At 37.9% G+C, this 17,602-nt stretch overlaps 1 protein-coding gene across 5 annotated transcripts in view; it reads right to left on the bottom strand.

The window, feature by feature from the left end:
- NALCN (sodium leak channel, non-selective) overlaps window positions 1-17,602 on the bottom strand; it is a 617,081-nt gene that overhangs the window by 422,694 nt on the left and 176,785 nt on the right. The gene's annotated exons all lie outside the window — the stretch shown is intronic.

Below are 17,602 nucleotides of genomic sequence, written 5' to 3'. Positions count from 1 at the left end.
GCGGAGATTGATTCGGCTATGTATGCCGCTGCAGGGAACCTCACCGTCAGCCGTTTACTCGGAGAACGCTAGACGCACATCCGTGACGTCATCGGGCGGCGTCAGCGTCGTGCGCAAGTGAGTCACTGCTTGAGGAAGCTGGAAGTCCCAAGAATGTCCCGTATAGTGCCCGCTTACAGTCGCGAGTAATTAGACAATGTATGGTATTAAAACAACCAGTATGTAGGAATAAATGAATGCGCCCTCAGTCCAACGCGTTTCGTGTTTACAACACTTCGTCAGGGAATGGAGGATTAATTCATGGGGGCGCTTCATATACCCACAGATCTCTTATGATTGGCTGCTTATCAAAAAGTCCAGCCTCTCATGTGGGAGGTACAATAAAACACAAGTGTTTCCAAGCAAACATAATTATTTTACATATAATACACACAATATATTTATTTAATTAAACAAAAAACTTTTTGGCGATGTTGCTAGAAATATAAAAAAACATATATTAGTACATAAAATCAAACACTTAATCTAATTATCATTAAAAAAGATCTATAAGGTATATATGAAAGAGGAAAAAAGAAAAAAGAAAAAAATATAGGAGAGATATAACACCAGTTTTGTGACCTATATAGAGAATACACCTATACTCTAAAAATGGCAGATTTTAAAATAATATTAAATTATTATAACATATTTTAAAACAATAATTTAAAATTATTTAAAATAACTTAGTAAAGGGACCAAACATCGAGTTCTTCATTAAGTCCTAAGGGAGACAGAGTTTGCATTTTATAGATCCACAGACTTTCCTGTTTTGAAAGCATCTTGTCTCTATCTCCCCCACGTCTTCCAATGTTAACAATTTGGATACCAATATACTTCAAAAGACTAGAGTCACAGTTGTGTTTATTTTTAAAATGTCTAGAAACACTATGATGTTCTAAACCTAATTTGATGTTTCTAGCGTGCTCTAGTATCCGAATCCTCAAATATCTTTTAGTACGTCCAATATATTGGTACCCACATGGGCATTGAAGCAAATAAACTACATGTGTGGATTTGCAAGAAATGCAGTCTTTCACCGTAAAACATTCCTTTGTTGTATTTGAAATGAATTTTTTACGGTCAGTATGGAGCATTTTGCAAGCTTTACATCTACCGCAGCTAAAGTTGCCATTAGGTCTTACAGGTAACCAGGTTGTCCCCGATTGTGAATCAATTGGGGGACCAATATCACTGGGTGCCAGATAGTGTTTTAAATTTTTTGCTCTACGGTAGATGAAGCTTGGTGTGGACTGTAGCGATGGGCCAAGGATAGGGTCATTACATAGAATATTCCAGCTATTACCTATAATTTTCTGGATATTTCTACTGACTGAGTTATACTCAGTGACAAAAGGGACTTTAATTATATTGTCAATATTTCTATCCTCTGTCACAATTTTAGTCTTATTTTGTATCAGAAGCGACTCTCTGTCCATGTCATAAACCTTTGCTAGTGATTTGGTAAGGAGGGCCCTATCGTATCCACGTTCAATGAATTTATCAAATAAGAGCACCGATTGGCTCTCAAAATCAGACAATAAACTGCAATTACGTCTTATACGCATAAACTGGCTCTGTGGGATGTTATCTATCCAGGACCGTTTATGGTTGCTTGTTGACAATATGAAGCAATTAGCATATTATATTATCTCCTTGCCAAAAACAAGTTCTAAATAAGGGCTTAAAATTTTCAAAGTCAAGCGGCCCAAATGGGTTTCAGTTATTCTCTGATTTACACAAATTTACGAGAAACTTGACTTTGAAAAGGCACTTTCTTAAAAAGGAAAGAAGCATTAATTATACATTAGTGGAGACAGATCAAGTCTCTGGAGATGATACTTTTGAGGATACACTTTGTCAACATACGCCTTTTAAACCACCATCTCGATTTTATCCTGCTAATAGCAAAGGCAGTTTTATTGATTCATTTTTTAATATAGTCAATAACGAGTTCATATCATTAGTAAAAAACTTTAAGTCCACAGATATTCAACATAATTTAAAGTATAATGAGCATTTAGCCCTTAAAGAATTACAGGACAATAATGAATTAATCATAAGACAAGCAGACAAAGGGGGAGGGGTTGTGCTTCAAAATAGAAGAGACTATGAAAAGGAAGCATTCCGTATATTACATGACCCTATTTACTATGGTAAACTCCCCCACGATCCTACAAATGAATACCTCAAGGATTTAAAAAATCTTTTGGATGTAGCCATTGAATCCACTGTAATTAATAAAGCTGAATTTCAATTTTTATATGCACAATTTCCAAAGGTTCCGGTGTACTATCACCTTCCCAAAATACACAAATCACTGACTGATCCACCAGGTAGGCCAATAATTTCTGGCATTAGCTCACTGACGGCCAATTTGTCTGAGTATATAGACTTTTTTTTACAGAAATATGTAAAAGTGCAGCCATCCTACATAAAAGATACAACGGCAGTTGTCCATTTAGTGAAAACAATAAAATGGCAAGAAAACTATAGATGGGCCACTTTCGACATCCAGTCGTTATATACCTGTATTCCCCATGATAAAGGTACACAAGCCGTCAGTGAGACCCTAATGAAGGATTCAGAATTACACCCTCTGAATTGTGAGTTTATCGTCAATGCAATTAAATTTATCCTATCCCACAATTATTTCCTTTTTCTGAATCAACATTATATTCAGAATTGTGGTACGGCTATGGGGACACGTTTTGCCCCTAGCTACGCCAACATTTACATGGGATCATGGGAGGACCAACACATATGGCATAATAATCCCTTCTCAAACCATGTAATTGTTTGGAAAAGATATAATGACGATATTTTGTGCATTTGGGAGGGTGATGAGAACACTTTGGAACTTTTCAAGATATATCTTAATAAAAACACTTTCAATTTGAAGTTTACAGCTGAATCTAATGACAGAGAGATTCACTTTCTAGACCTTCATTTAGAGTCTAGAATAGACATGAAAATTAATACAAAAACTTTCTTTAAGAAAGTGGACTCAAATAGCTTCATATTGTCAACAAGCAACCATAAACGGTCCTGGATAGATAACATCCCACAGAGCCAGTTTATGCGTATAAGACGTAATTGCAGTTTATTGTCTGATTTTGAGAGCCAATCGGTGCTCTTATTTGATAAATTCATTGAACGTGGATACGATAGGGCCCTCCTTACCAAATCACTAGCAAAGGTTTATGACATGGACAGAGAGTCGCTTCTGATACAAAATAAGACTAAAATTGTGACAGAGGATAGAAATATTGACAATATAATTAAAGTCCCTTTTGTCACTGAGTATAACTCAGTCAGTAGAAATATCCAGAAAATTATAGGTAATAGCTGGAATATTCTATGTAATGACCCTATCCTTGGCCCATCGCTACAGTCCACACCAAGCTTCATCTACCGTAGAGCAAAAAATTTAAAACACTATCTGGCACCCAGTGATATTGGTCCCCCAATTGATTCACAATCGGGGACAACCTGGTTACCTGTAAGACCTAATGGCAACTTTAGCTGCGGTAGATGTAAAGCTTGCAAAATGCTCCATACTGACCGTAAAAAATTCATTTCAAATACAACAAAGGAATGTTTTACGGTGAAAGACTGCATTTCTTGCAAATCCACACATGTAGTTTATTTGCTTCAATGCCCATGTGGGTACCAATATATTGGACGTACTAAAAGATATTTGAGGATTCGGATACTAGAGCACGCTAGAAACATCAAATTAGGTTTAGAACATCATAGTGTTTCTAGACATTTTAAAAATAAACACAACTGTGACTCTAGTCTTTTGAAGTATATTGGTATCCAAATTGTTAACATTGGAAGACGTGGGGGAGATAGAGACAAGATGCTTTCAAAACAGGAAAGTCTGTGGATCTATAAAATGCAAACTCTGTCTCCCTTAGGACTTAATGAAGAACTCGATGTTTGGTCCCTTTACTAAGTTATTTTAAATAATTTTAAATTATTGTTTTAAAATATGTTATAATAATTTAATATTATTTTAAAATCTGCCATTTTTAGAGTATAGGTGTATTCTCTATATAGGTCACAAAACTGGTGTTATATCTCTCCTATATTTTTTTCTTTTTTCTTTTTTCCTCTTTCATATATACCTTATAGATCTTTTTTAATGATAATTAGATTAAGTGTTTGATTTTATGTACTAATATATGTTTTTTTATATTTCTAGCAACATCGCCAAAAAGTTTTTTGTTTAATTAAATAAATATATTGTGTGTATTATATGTAAAATAATTATGTTTGCTTGGAAACACTTGTGTTTTATTGTACCTCCCACATGAGAGGCTGGACTTTTTGATAAGCAGCCAATCATAAGAGATCTGTGGGTATATGAAGCGCCCCCATGAATTAATCCTCCATTCCCTGACGAAGTGTTGTAAACACGAAACGCGTTGGACTGAGGGCGCATTCATTTATTCCTACATACTGGTTGTTTTAATACCATACATTGTCTAATTACTCGCGACTGTAAGCGGGCACTATACGGGACATTCTTGGGACTTCCAGCTTCCTCAAGCAGTGACTCACTCGCGCACGACGCTGACGCCGCCCGATGACGTCACGGATGTGCGTCTAGCGTTCTCCGAGTAAACGGCTGACGGTGAGGTTCCCTGCAGCGGCATACATAGCCGAATCAATCTCCGCCCCGTGTGGCGTTTGAAGCTGGTGTTCAGAGGGCTGGATACAGTTGATGGGACTTTCCACCGTGACACTCGGCATCGGAGTGTTCTCTTCATCTGGAGTGGCAGTTCCCCTGCGGTGACGACTGCTGTATCCTGCATGCTGTTCCACGAGACCTGTGAGAAGCCAGCTGACCTAGAAGTCCTGTACCCTGAGCACAGATTGGTAACATGTCCATAACATGTTCTGCTTAAATCTAACCATATTGATGTACGTGTGATACTCACCAGTTTACCAATACAATTTTGTTTTAAATATTACACAATGAGGTTTTTTGCGCTGTCTCTTTCTTTGTTTTTGCACTAGTTTGGTTGTGGAGCGGTACCACGAGCGCAGCAGCATAAACCTCTCTTATTGTAAACAGGTTATCTTATTTGTATTATAAATATCACTAAGAACACAATAACACATTTTTTAGAGCGCAATTCACTTTTTCCTTCTATCACCAGCTCCTGTATATACAAGGTGTGGGTTGATACTAAATATGTACCTCACGGAAGTCCCATCAGGTAAGTAATGCCTGGGTAATTGTATATAGGGTTTGATCTCTTATGTCTGTTTAATTGTAGCCCTAACTGGCTGCCTACTTCTTCGCTGTAATCAGTGGATGATTAAGCATACTTGCTCCAATATTGTAAATAGAATCACAGAGTGCAGTTATGACAGGATATCAGCCTTCTGTAGCAACATACAGTAGTTGTGAGATCACAGCTCAACTCTGGCTGACTGCCTAGATGAGTGGAGGTGGTAAATACCAGATACTTAACTCGACAGCTATGCAGCCTGGCTTGCAGCTCTAACTGGCTGCCTACAGATAGAAAGTACAGATCTTAATATACAAAATATGAGCGCTATACAGCTTTAGCCGGCTACCCGTGTGCCCACTTCACTCAGTGGATCAATTAACATTGAGCTATAAAGTAAATGGTGGGGAGAGCAAATTTAGCTCTAACAGGCTGCCAGCTGACTGAGCAATCAAGCTGTGAGATCACAGCGCAGCTCTATCTGGCTCCCTATTGTATTAACTAGTCAGCAAGATAGTGATAGTGCAAGTACATAATATAGCAGATATCTGCCTAACTTGCAGCTCTAACTGGCAGACTACTGAAAATAAAATCGAGTACCCTGGTAGTCTAGATAGTATATTCACGGAGCTCGGCGCTCAATCATCAAACAAACTAGTTCCCATCTTGCACTTCTTGAAGTGACGGACGTGCGTCACTATGCCCTACGCATTTTACTCTGGGTGGAGCTTTGTCAGGGAAGTGGGATCATAGGGGGCCTTGTTCAGGCTCTAAATAACATCCCCGTTGTCATGGAGACTGATGATGTATCAGCCGCTGTTGATCAGGGGCTGGTTATAATCTGATTATATACAGGACTGTAATGGAGGTACGTTCCTCCCCCTCTTTATAGAAATAAAATTGCATACATTGTTAAAGTGCTTCAATAATCATTGAGTAAATGATGTATCAATTCTGAGAAGTGAAGCCAATATAATAAAAGAGCAGTGTAATTTAATTATTATCTATACAAATGTGTTATCATGACTGTAACACTGTGGATAATGTATATGAAGATATACAACATAAAATGACTGGATAAAACTGTATCAGAGGGTTGAAAGGTTTAGCTCCCTAAATATGAACATCTCAACTTTATTCGTACATTTTTTTTATCAACATTACTTTTACATTTCAACATCTTTCACTTTCTTTTAATTGTTTTTTAAGTTGCCACATATATTCCTTCTTCTCTCTTTTAATATTATTTTTTCCCCCTCAAAATAACAAGTATAAAGCACATCAAACACATAGGAAGGGTGGGCAGTATAAACCTAAATGCAGGGCACAGAATGATTTCTCACTCCTGCCTATAACTCCCCAAAGTCGCCCGCAGGGCGCCTCGCAGCAACCTGACGGTTTGCCACAGTTAAGGAGACCACAGGGGGTGAGGGGGAGCCTAGCCCTAGCGGTCATGACGCCCCGTCGTTAAGGGCTCAGGGCTACTTTTCATCATGTTTTATTTATAGTAAAGACTGTAAAAGTTGTGTAAATCTGTAGAATTATAAAATAAGCTTACTGTCAGTATGGAAAACACTTAGGGGCCCGTGCTATAATCGTTCATAAGAAAAAATCGCCAGGGCATTTAAATTGCCTGTTTTTTTAGCGTTGCTATCACGGTATTCAGAAAGCCTCGATTACCTGTGATAGCAAAATGCCCAAAACGGGCGAGTAGCCGGCGACGTGAAGATCGCCTCTCTGATAAGGCCTTACCCAGCGATTTCTTTCAGCTGCAGAGAGAGCTACTTAGAGAGAGCTGCCTCTCCCTGCGCATATCTCACCCAAAATTAATGTTTTTTAATATAAATTTTATTACGTGTAGATGAGCAGGGGGTCTGCGGAGCAGAACTGTCTTGATTTCAGGTCTGCGGACCCCCTGCTTCCTGAGATACAGGACGCGTTATGGGGTGCCTGTATCTCCTACACATTTTATTCCCTCAGTCACGTGACGCGGGACATTTAAATGCATAGGAGATACCGGAAACCCATAACAGGTGCATAGGAGATACCGGCACCCCATAACAAGTGCATAGGAGATACCGGCACCCCAAGCCGCAATTAGCCTCAATAGGCCTCGATAACCTAATCGTGACTACTAGAATTGCATGAGTTTCAGAATCTGCCGATAAGTGGATTATCACAGCTGACATTTTTGGCGATTCATGCCTTAATCGCCCACTTATCAAGGCTTACTGAATAGCAGTAGGCATTTTGCCCGATTAAGTGCTCCATAAGTGGCTTATCGACGCTTATAGCATAGGCCCCTTACATTCTAAAATAAATCCCTGCTGATTTTAACAGAATGTGCTCCAGGTCCTGTCTTGTTTTATGCCCTTCTATAACAAGAGGTACTTTAGTTTCATTTCTTTTGAGTGGGTACCATTGCAGGAGATTTGTTGCTTTCAGGCAACAACTACTCAGTAATACCCAGAACACTTTTTGTTTAGTTTTAAGTCTAATATCAATTGTGATTTTTTTTCCAGTGGCTGTCTGGGTAAAGAGGTGGAATAGATCCACAGCTTGCCAGTTGTAGACTTTTTAGTTGGGTTGTATCTGTAGGACATAGAAGTGTTGGACCAAGTGTCAGCATGGAAACAAGAAACTAGAGAAAACATTGCAACTAAATAAAAAGTAAGATTGGAAAGAAGATTATGCATATTTTTTTCACACAGCATTGCTAGCTACAGTATGTACTGTACCATCCAAAATGAAACCACCAATTTTTAACTACCGTATTGCCCGAATATAGTGCGACCTCGCACATAATACGACAGTTGTTAAGGTGTTCTACAGGAAAAATAGATAGACCTGTTCCTTGCCAAGGGGTCTTTTTTTTTTATATTCTTCTGGGATAATTCTATCACTAAAACAGTAATAAAATTGCCCCAGAAATATGTAAAAATGCTCTTTTTTTTCCCTTGTCTGGTACTCACTATGCAAAAGCAAAGAAAACGCAGGCACTGTTTCTCAGGGAAAATGCAAAAAAATTGAATAAAGTCAAGGAGAGCGTTTGCCCTAAAAAATTATTTCATGGATCCAGCAAACAAATACAGCTACATTACGGGGTGCAAAGGACCCCCACCAACGCGTTTCGAGCGTGAGCTCTTTATCAAGGTGACTAACTAATGTACTCACCAGTCAGCTTAAATACCCTTAAAACGTGTGACAAAGTGAGAATTTGACGTAAGGGGAGGGTCTGACATAACAGCACGGGGATCTATGCAACCATTTTGAGTCAGCATCCATCTTAGGTGCCTGATATTGTCTATTGTCTGTATGAAAGTGGAATGAACGTTAGTTTAAAATACATTTTTTTCTTCTGAAGTTCCAATTGATATTGAGCGGTTCAGCTAAGCAAAAAACCTTGAGAACCTTGAGCAAAGTGCCAATGTTATGAAAAAGGCCAGACTGATAGGGATGGTTTCTGTATGTAGAGAAAAGGTCACCAGCTTAATAAAGTATTATTGCTGAATCATCTCATTTAGACATCCCATAATGTCATCAACTCAATGTATTCGTGTGCATAATTTGGTTACCTTTTACGCTTACGTAGTGACGACACGCAACCTTGTAGAGGGGGCGTGGGTTTAGTATTTTGTGTATAAATAATGCCTGTATGCACCATGTCTTTGGGAGGGTTTTATTTTGAAACTCTCCTCTGCGTGTGCACCGCACAAGCAATAAACTTATTTGTCTATTCTGCAAAACATATCCTCAGACTTGTGTTGTTATTTCATAGAGCTTTATCAGATGGCGCACCGAATAGAAACCCAAAAAACACCGGAAGCTGAGCACCTGGAAAAACCACTCCTCGGTCACTCAAATCTGAGCGCTCGTAAGAATCAAGGTAAAAGGCACCTTTTGAGGAAAGCCTGAGTTTAAAAAGTTGTTTTGAGTGATGTGTAGAGAGATGTGTTTTGAAGGGTGTCTCAATCTGTGTTGACGGGTTAACCTAGCAGTGTCAAATAAGTTTATTTGTCTGTTCCTGTATCCATTTTAAAGTGTTAAGTTTTAAGTTTTATTGGGATTAAGGTGAGAGTCCCGGTAAAATTTTTGGTGTTTTGGTGATGAAGGTGAGTGTTTGTATGCGTAAGGGATTGTTTTTCAGACTGTCCTGGGTTGTGATAAATATTTTTGTTGTCTGAGCAGGAAGGGTCCCTGATTGTACTTTTGCTCTGTCTTGTCAGTAACATACCAAATGAGGTTATTTATGGATATCTGTTTAGAAGGTCTTATCTGTATCCATGTTATAGAAGTATAAGGTTTATCAGGGCTGGGTTGGACCCGCTGAAGGAATTCAAGTGTTTTCTTGGGTATAGTTATGGTGAAAAAATCAGAACAATAACATGCCAAAAGAGTTGTACGTGATCAGCTTGCGCTGATTATTGTATCAGGTGTATTGTACAGGTCAATTAAATTTGATTTCTGTAACCGAAGAAGTATTGTACAGGTCAATTAAATTTGATTACTGTAAGAGGAGAATAATGGGAAACCAAAGTTCTCAAAATTTGCCGTTAGAGGTTGTGTGTCTGCAGACAGAAATAATAAAGAATGGATACAGAGAACAAAAAGAGACAATATAAATATGTTTTGTTGGCCAATGAAAATACATGCAAGTTCAAATGAAAATACACATGCAAGTCCCAGTGAAAAACATGCCACCCCAAAAAAAAAAAAGTTTGTTTGCAATAAATTACTATTGAAGGAAGAGTGAAACTATGAGTAGCCGCACCGGTTTTCTTATCCATAAGAATGCGAACGCAAGGGCTCATAGTGGAACCTTCTAACTTTCAGTAATCCCTGTGTGTCTGTGGTAGTATAAATCTTTGGATTTTATGAGGTTTTTGTGGCAAAAGTCAAGCATGGCAAGCCCGGCTGGCGGACACCGCAGAAATCAGCTGTGAACGTATACGCTTTTCCTTCCATTTCCCCACATGCAATAAGTGGTTATAAATCATTTCCTGATATAAACTCAAGTTTCGGTGCCGGCAAGTAAAACTGTTGCGCCCTTAATGGAGAGTGGTTAGATGGATTTGATACCCTAATGAATTTTTCCTGAATGATTACCTGTGTGAAAGATAAACCATGCTAAGTATCACATGTGTGCACAAATCACCATCCAAAAACTTGCAAGTACGTACGAAAACATGAATATTATTTGCTCACAATGAAATCAAATGTCTGCAAGAAAGAGAAGCAGCACAGAGCGTGCCCCCACTTTTTTCTCCAGCGCGAGGAATGTGCTAAGATACGAAAGTTTAACTCAAAAAGCTCCGGAGCATCAGAGTAGTTTTAAAGTCAGGTTATTTATGAGAGTAAAGAAAGAGAAGGGAACTTTTATTAATAGTTGCAGGGTGAAATTGTGTGGTAATAGGGGAGAAATGTTTTTCTTTTATTTATTTGTTATTTTTGTGATGTTGTGTGGCTGTGTATGAGAGAAGTTTTTTGTATTGTGTGTGTTCTGTATTGTGTTTAACGAGTAAAAACACATTTCAATTTTATTTCTAGAGGATTAAGATGTTTGGGAATATTTTGTGTTCAAAAATGTGGGTAAAAGATCATAAGCATTGTTTGAAGTATATATTGTATTGTATGTTTTCATGTATATAACGCCATTAATATGCACAGCGCTTCACAGAAGTGGTGCACGTCGTAATCATATAGTTATCAAAGGGTAAAGGTAAGAGGTCATGAAATAAGTGATACAGACATAAAAGTAACATTAAGGAAGAGAAGTCCCTGCTCTGAGGAGCTTACAATCTAATTGGTAGATAGGGAGAGCGTACAGAAACAGTAGAATTTGATTAGAAGCCAGGAGAGGAATTTCAGGAGGGGAAACGCAGAATCAGAGTTTAAAGAGTAGAGTGATTCTGGCAGCAGCGTTTGGGAGAGATAGTAGGGAAGACAGGTGAAAGTCAGGAAGCTGGGATAGCAGGGAATTACAGTTATCAAGATGGGAGAGAATGAGGGTCTGAATCAGAGTTTTAATAGTTGAGCAACAGAGGAACAGGTGTATCTTTGTGATATTGTGGAGGAAAAAGCGACAGTTATAGAAATGTTTTGAATGAAAGAGGAGAATATGAGAGAGAAGTTGGGAGTGATCCCTAAGCAGCGTGCTTGAGCTACTGGATGGAAGATTCAAGAGTAATGTGGAAGGAGATAATAGGGTCAGGTTTGGGAGGAAGTATGAGGAACTCGGTTTTTGCCATGTTAAGTTTAAGGCAAAAGAGGGTCTTCCAGGATGAGATAACAGAGAGACATTCAGAAACTTAGGTTTGTATGGCAGGTGTAAGGTCAGGGGTTGAAAAGTAAATGAGGGTGTTGTCAGCATAGTAGTGATATTTAAACCTAAGATATGTTATTAGGTCACCTAGAGAGAGGGTATACAGAGAAAAGAGAAGAGTGTGGTCCACAGAGGCAAATGTTTCAGAGAGAGGAGTAAGATGAACAGAGTGTAATGACCTCTGTCTTTGGCAACATATAGGTCATCAGTTATTTTAGTGAGAATTGTCTCCGTGGAGGGAGCAGTGTAAAAGTCAGATTGTAGAGGGTTAAGGAGAGAATGGGTGTTGAGAAAATGGAGCAAGCAAGAGAATACAAGACAAGTTCAGTAGTTAGAAAGACAGGTAGGGTCAAGCTTGCTATTTTTGACTCATGGTATAACTTGCATGTTTGAAGGAGAATGGAAATGTATCAGAGTAGAGGGAGAAGAGGAGATCCACAGTGATGGTGACATTCTCTTCTGATACAGTGGAAAAAGAGTCAAGGAAAGCAGGAAGCGGTGTAGGATAGGAGGAAAAGAGGGAATGGTCTGGTGTATGGATTCAACCTCTTTCTCAAAATAGTCAGTAAAGTCATGAGATGAAGGAAGAGTTAGTGTGGGTTAGACTTGTGAGTGTTGATTAATGGAGAGAAGGAGGGTTTGTTTAGCGTTTGTTTAACGCCCAGAAACAAGATGGCTTTTTGCCCGGGAACAAGCTTTGTAAATATTTTTTCTTTAGTCAGATGAATATGCTGAGTGTCTTTAATAATATAAAGCTGACCATGTGCTCAGCACTGTGCAAAGAGATTATATAAAGCAAGACATTAGTGTGAAGTCTTATACAAAATCATTTGTCTATTAACTGAATATGTGATGTATGTTATAACGAATTAACCATTTATTTTTTCCAAAGGTGTCCATAAGCAGTGGTTATTGTAAAAATTGCTGTGTAATCTAGAATGGGTTTGCCAGGAAGTGGTGAATTTGGGAGTCACCTCTCATTTGTGGGTGTGTCTTGTGTAATAGGGTTAAATACAGGGGATACATAGTTGCAAAAGCAGTTACATAAGTGAATAAGGTATGCATTATATACAAGGCATTTCAATTTTTTAACAGAATCGTTACAGTGGAGTGTTTGGGGTAAAAGCCAGATAGGGAGTGGCTAGGAAATTTGTATGGGTAAAATAATGGCTTAATCTGGAGTGAATATTTTTCCATAACAGTGGATTGTATTGGGAGAAGAGAGATTGGCCTGTAGTTTGAGACAGTGTTTTTTGTCCCCACTTTTGAAGATTGGGACAAACTCTGGCAATTTTCCAGGTCTTAGGGATATGGCATGCAGACAGGATAGAATTAACTATGGAAGCAATTAGTTTGGCAATGGATGGGGCATCGAGTCTTAGGAACTTAGATGGTAGCAAAGTCAGGTTCACATTGGCTACTTAGTTTTAATTTGAGGAACATTAATAGGGAATACTGCTGTCTATATGCAGATGCTAAGACAGGAATAAACACATTGATACAAGAATTTATTCCTAGGTATAAATTATTTCCAAATGAGACACTTATGGGATGACTTGTGACTATCAGCAGTCCAAAGGAACGAATTAAGGACCATGTTATTGGTAATAAAACAATAAGTCGGATGCAACTAATACATTTTTTGAGTCTCTCTAGGCAACGTTGAAAGTGCACCTACTCGAGATGGGTTTAATAGTCACATATTTCCTGCGCAAGCATGCTTTTCATCTCAGGTGAAAAGGCCTAAAGTAATCACCAATACAGCAATTAAAGCGGCAGAGTAATTTTCCTGGACCCAAAGTACAGTAAAGCTCGTTCTAGCTCCACCAAACGTTCCAGCGCCACCAAAGACCAAAGTCACCTAAAGCACAGCCGCATCAAGTTAACGTCTTGCCGAGTCAAAACTCTAACCGTTAACCAACGAGGAAAATAAGACACCAGGCTAAGGCCAGGTTTTATCAGAACATTTCATTTTTTCAGAGACTCAATATTTTTATTCTTTAGAGTGTGTTAAGTTAGAAATTTAAGGTGTATGTAGAATTGAGCCTTGATGGGAGGATTGGTTTCCTGGAAGCGTGGCTTGTGAAAGCTCTTGTATGTGTTTTGGCAGTACTCTTCACTCTCTATGTATGTGTCATGTGCAGCAAAACTTTGATCCAGAAGTGTGTTGCACCTCCACCGAAAGGAGGGGGTCACCCAGGGGCGTGTGTCAGCCACAAGGAAAGGATCATAAGTCAGCCATGTTGACCATCACAGACATCGTCTGTTCTGATATTCTGAGTGAATGATGTATACAATGCGTGCAGGGTGAGGATCATGCATTAGCTTCCACAGATACCAAACCCCCTCAATTCTCAGTAATAGAATGTTGTGATGATTCTGAAAATATATGATGATAGAGATAGATGCAATTTCTTTTATCTAGCAACTGCATATCCAAAGAAAGGTTGCTTGCATAAAATAAGGTTTTTAGTATTATGTGTATAATTTCTGTATTTTTCCAATTTTTTAAGGGAACCTCACACACTAGGAACAAGAATCAATTTATGGGTCAAGTGTCTCCACCAACTAATGAAACCTGTGTAAAAATGTATGTTTAGTCAGATAACAATTTACAGGAAGGATGTGGCCTTAATTTTGCAGTTTTTAATTTTCATCATTAAACCAAGAACAGGTTCAGATCAGGCTTATGGCCTTACAAAACAGAATTGCTTTAGACTATGTTTTAGCTTCAAAAGGTATGTGTCCTAGTTGAAGAACAATGTTGTGTTTTTATTCCAGATCAGTGTAGCAATGTGCAGCATGAACTAGATGAAATACAAGAGATTCAAAAGAGGTTTACAAAGGGAAGTGACAGATTATCACCCTTGGGGTTAGGTGAATGGCTTAGATCACTTGGAGCAAAAACTTTTGAATGTTTTGATGTGTTTGGGAGTGTTACTTGTTGTCATATATGTGGGTGTCACGTGTTGCAAAGGTATGATCCACAGGTGTGCGACCCCCTCCCCCATTCGGATGCCACTCTTTACAGATGCCAGAAAACAGCAGTACCGTGAAGAAAGAAGATGCCGACCACAGTTATTCAATTCATCAAAAGACATATTGGCCGCAGCGCCTTACGAGACTATGACAGTGAAGGGCACGCACCCTTGTCCTCTGAGTTATCCCTGGACTATCATCATGAACTTAATTCTCAAAAGCTATGTTTTAAGAATAAAAAGGAGGGAGTGACAAAGTGAGAATTTGACGTAAGGGGAGGGTCTGACATAACAGCACGGGGATCTATGCAACCATTTTGAGTCAGCATCCATCTTAGGTGCCTGATATTGTCTATTGTCTGTATGAAAGTGGAATGAACGTTAGTTTAAAATACATTTTTTTCTTCTGAAGTTCCAATTGATATTGAGCGGTTCAGCTAAGCAAAAAACCTTGAGAACCTTGAGCAAAGTGCCAATGTTATGAAAAAGGCCAGACTGATAGGGATGGTTTCTGTATGTAGAGAAAAGGTCACCAGCTTAATAAAGTATTATTGCTGAATCATCTCATTTAGACATCCCATAATGTCATCAACTCAATGTATTCGTGTGCATAATTTGGTTATCTTTTACGCTTACGTAGTGACGACACGCAACCTTGTAGAGGGGGCGTGGGTTTAGTATTTTGTGTATAAATAATGCCTGTATGCACCATGTCTTTCGGAGGGTTTTATTTTGAAACTCTCCTCTGCGTGTGCACCGCACAAGCAATAAACTTATTTGTCTATTCTGCAAAACATATCCTCAGACTTGTGTTGTTATTTCATAGAGCTTTATCACGTGCTGTCGTCCATTCGCAGTTCACTTCCTGAAACTCCTCCGGAGTGACGCATACGTAATGACGTCAGCACGTTTTGTACAAACTAACACAACTTTATTGACAAAAAACAATCAAATCTTAAAAACGCTATATCCACATAGGAAAAGACATAGGAGCACTAGATATCGTTTTCAGAACTAGAGAAACACAAGAAAACAAATATAAAATGAAAAAGAAACATCATAAATATATGAAAATCTCTAATAAAAGAAAAGAATTGTCTATCAAGTGGGTAATCTGTTAGCAATGTTTATAAGTATATACTTAAACTTATTTAATGGTAATAATAAGTATGAATGTCCACTTGAAAGAAAAAAATGTGTAATAAGCTGTATGGTAAAGAGATGAAAACTGAATCAATTCATTAATATAAATAATGATATTATATGAAAAATATATGTATATATATAATTATAATAATAAATAGTTAATTATATTGTCAATTGAAAAAATCCCCTTTAAACTAAAGAATACTAAATTTAATTGAAATTAAAAAATACATAATCAGAATGTTTAAGTATCGATAACACACAAAAATTTAAAAAAAAAAAAAAAATATATATATATATTTGTGAACACAGAAGTATATTACAAGATGGGGAGTTCAGGTAAAAGAACCTAAGAATGATATAATATTGTTCATAATCATGAACAATCCCTCCAAAGATGCTACCTACATAATGTGGGATATTTCTTAAAGACATGAAGAGCTAAAGCAATAGTACACATTCTAAACAGTAATTCTAAACAATTTCCTAAAGACATGAGGAGTTAAAGCAGAAATACAAGTTCTAAACATTAGTTCTAAACATTAATTATTAATTAGCGTAAATAAGGCGCCAGATCCCAATCAGAGTTGAGGCCATCAGGTATTCTTGTTTTGAGTGTGAAAATCCAATAAAGTTCTCGTTTGTCTAAGAGTTCCATCCTGTTGCCCCCTCTGATTGGATCTGGCACCTGCTCTATGCCCATATATGAGAACGTATCAATATTTCCCAATCTGCAATTGGTGAAATGTTGTGCCACTGGGTGAGTGAGGTCACCATTTCTTATGAGTCTCATGTGTTCCCTAATGCGGGCTTTGAGAGCACGTGAAGTGCGTCCCACGTATTGTTTACCACATCCGCAGTTCAAAACATAAACTGCGAATGTGGTATCACAATTGATAAATGATGTTACCGGGAACTCACACCCAGTGGCAAACGATGTAAAGGTAGAACCTGGAAGCATGTATTTACATGAAATGCACTTAAGACATTTAAAGCTTTCTTTAGGTAACCACCTAATATTACAATTTTTACTAGAAAAAAGACTTGGGGACACTGAGTTGGCAATGGTTCTGGCTTTTCTGAAAACAAATTGGGGACCCTCTAAATAAACATGTTTAAGAAGAAGATCTCCTGAAAGGATCCCCCAATGTTTTTTGATAATGTATTTTATCTGACCAACTTGAGTATTGTACTGAGTAATGAATAACGGTTGATTGGCTCTTATTCCTCTGTTTGAACAACAATTCTTCTCTGGTAATGTTATTGACCTCATCTAATGATTTTTTTTGATCCATAGGTGAGTAGCCTCTTTCTTGGAACCTGGTCAAAGTTCAAATGACTGCTTGTCAAAATTCTCTTTATTGGAACAAATCCTTTTTAGTCTAATCAATAGCCCCTTCGGGATATTCCTAAGAAGGGATTTGGGATGGCAGCTGTCAGCTCTGAGGAAAGTGTTGCGTGAATTAGGTTTCCTAAAACATCTGAACTGATAAGCATATTAATGTCAATAAATAATAATACGTCCAGATAATGTATATGATGAAAATTATATGTGTGAGTGAAGTGTAAATTTAAATGATTGTTATTGAGATATTCTATAAACAATAAAAGTGAATCCACCCCCCCCCCCGTGCCAAATAAAAATGAGGTCATCTATGTAACATTTATAAAAAGTGATAAAGTGTCGATAGGGGTTTCTATCACCGAACACGTGGTCTGCTTCAAACAAACCTAAAAATAGGTTTGCATATGAAGGGGCAAAACTAGTGCCCATAGCAGTACCACGTGTTTGGAGATAGAAAATCAAACATAAAATAATTGTGAGTGAGTAAAAAGCGAATACAATCTAAAATAAAAGAAATTTGTACAAG

Source organism: Ascaphus truei, chromosome 3 (assembly GCF_040206685.1).
Source record: "Ascaphus truei isolate aAscTru1 chromosome 3, aAscTru1.hap1, whole genome shotgun sequence".
Classification (NCBI taxonomy): domain Eukaryota; kingdom Metazoa; phylum Chordata; class Amphibia; order Anura; family Ascaphidae; genus Ascaphus; species Ascaphus truei.
This window is presented reverse-complemented; position numbering and strand designations above follow the sequence as displayed.